The sequence below is a fragment of the Procambarus clarkii genome, chromosome 10 (assembly GCF_040958095.1).
Source record: "Procambarus clarkii isolate CNS0578487 chromosome 10, FALCON_Pclarkii_2.0, whole genome shotgun sequence".
Classification (NCBI taxonomy): Eukaryota; Metazoa; Arthropoda; class Malacostraca; order Decapoda; family Cambaridae; genus Procambarus; species Procambarus clarkii.
This window is the reverse complement of record NC_091159.1, coordinates 35571638-35574113: the sequence shown is the minus strand read 5'-3', so window position 1 is coordinate 35574113 and position 2476 is coordinate 35571638. Positions and strand designations below refer to the sequence as shown.

Genomic DNA, 2476 nt, shown 5'->3' with positions numbered 1-2476 from the left:
ACGGTGTTTCCCACCAACGGTTTGTAGTGCCTGTTGAACAAATCCACAAGGGCCGTGACGAGGATTCGAACCTGCGTCCGAGGGCATCCCAGACGCTGCCTTAATCGACTGAGCTACGACATGGTCAAAATTTGATGCATCACGCAATTGTTTATTTTTATTTTATTTATTTTATTTATTTATATATATACAAGAAGGTAAATTGGGATTGTGAGGATACATAATATACTAATTACAATCTTGTAAAAGCCAATCTTGTAAAGCTTTTTGTTATGTTGTTTTGATTGTGATTTCTGTGTGTAATTCTAGTGCCTGTTTTGGAATTATAAAAAAGTATCTTCATTTTCCTACATGTTAAACATTAATTTAAACAAAGTGGTAATTGTTATTATTACCCCGCCATTACTTTAATTTCATCCCGCAAATTATATCCATAACATGACGGTTACTATTTTGTTTTGTTTTGAGGGCGGAGAATGTATGTCACGTATAGAGCAATCACACTAAATGAACAGAAACAATTGGAAACTTTATACTGTATTGAGTTATAGTCATGGGAACAAATGTTGGTCGACACCCGCGCCAAATTTTGATGGTGAAATTCAAGTCTTAAAACAGCCAATTTGACTATAGTCGCCTCGTGTTTCTATTAAGGTATTCATGATAATTTCACACAATCTTATACTATAATTGGTTATTTGGTAATTCGTTATCCAAATAGCGAAAGTTAATATATTTTATTTATTTCTCTGACTCGTGGATTGAAGGGACGAGGCTGCGACCATTTGTAGCCTCCTATCTGCTATGTTGTGATGAAGCTCAACCCTTGTTCCTTAGTAAGGCACCACTCAGCGTACGACACCAATGTCCCCATGGCGCAGTGGATAGCGCGCTGGACTTCTAATCCAGAGGCCGCGGGTTCGAATCCCGCTGGGGATGCATGTTTGGTCTGGCGGCCACGGTTAGGGTGCCGTGCTGGTGCTGGTGGCACTCTTGCCATCACCGTCAGGTAACACAGTTGCTAATATTGTACAATTTTAGGCAGTGATGTGGTGGAGGCCCTCAGCGTACGACACACTCAGCTACGACAAACTCAGCGTACGACACACTCAGCTACGACACACTCAGCTACGACACAGCATGATATATCTCCAGTTGTTGGTTGGTTCCGGGGATCAATGTCCCTGCGCCAGATTTCTGACCAGGCCTCCTGGTTGGTGGTCTGGTCAATCAGGCTGTTCGACGCAGCTGCTCGTAGCCTGACGTATGAAGCACAGCTCGATTCATCAAATATCATTTAGAGGTGTTGACCAGACATTTAGAGGTGTTGACCAGACATTTAGAGGTGTTGACCAGACATTTAGAGGTGTTAATCAAATTCTCTCTTGAACACCGTAAGAGGTCGGCTGTTCATGACCTTTATGTGAAGAGGGAGTGTTGAAAAGTTTTTGATGTTGATAGAGTTCTCTCGACGAACCTCGACTTTTCAACGGGGTTGTTTTGCACTTCCTGCCAAGGCTTCTGGTTTCATGACGAGTTATTTCAGTGCACAAATTTGGAACCAGTACCTCTAAAATTTCCAGCGGTAAATTATTAAGTATTTCTTTCGCCTGTGCTCTAGGGAATAGAGATTTAAAATTTTTAAGCTGTCCCAATATCTTTTATGTTTTATCGAGTGGATTCGGGTAGTGAAATCTCTTTGCGCTCTTCAGGGTAGCAAAATTCTTCGTATACAATCCTAGAGAGCACTAGTGTCTTAAAATATCATCTTTGGTGTGGCATCTCTTGTTTGAAAGGTTCTTATTATCTAACCTGTCATTTTTCTTGCAGGTGTGACAGCTGCTTTATTGGGTTCTTTAAAAGTTCTGACATGAAGAATCTCAAATCTTTTAAATTGTTTTTTCCTCTCAGTACTGTTATTTGAGTGCATTTTACATGTGATTTCCGTTTCGATTTTTTGTTCGTTTTTTTCCATAGCTAAGTAGCTGGCATTGTCTTCATTAAACATCGTGCTGTTTTCAGTGGCCCATTAAAACATCTGATTAACATCAGCCTGGAGGATTGCGGTGTCCTTTGTACTCTCATGAAAATCCTAGTATAGGATGAAACAGTACTATAATTTGTGTCCTTGTCTATGTCTGATATGAGGATGAGGAAAAGTACTAGAGCAAGCAGAGTGCCCTGAAGGGACTGAGCATTTTTCATGATTGATAATCTGGATTTTGCTTTGTTGACTATTACACATTGGGTTCTATTCGTTAGGAAAATAAATATCCATCTGTCTACTTTGCCAATAACTCCTTTTATACGCATTTTGTATGCAATAACACCGCGATCTCATCTGCTGAAAGATTTGCAAAGTCTGTGTATATTACATAGGCGTTTTGTTTGTCTTCAATGGCATCTAAGGCCATGTCATAGTGATCTAGCAATTGTGAGAGGCAGGAGCGCCCAGTTCTGAGCTCCTGTTGCCCGG

General features: G+C 40.5%; 1 non-coding gene across 1 annotated transcript; it reads left to right on the top strand.

The window, feature by feature from the left end:
• Positions 1 to 866: 866 nt before the first annotated feature.
• Positions 867 to 939, top strand: TRNAR-UCU (transfer RNA arginine (anticodon UCU)). The gene has a single exon. It is a non-coding gene; the product is annotated as a tRNA-Arg (tRNA).
• The last annotated feature ends 1537 nt before the right edge of the window (positions 940 to 2476 follow it).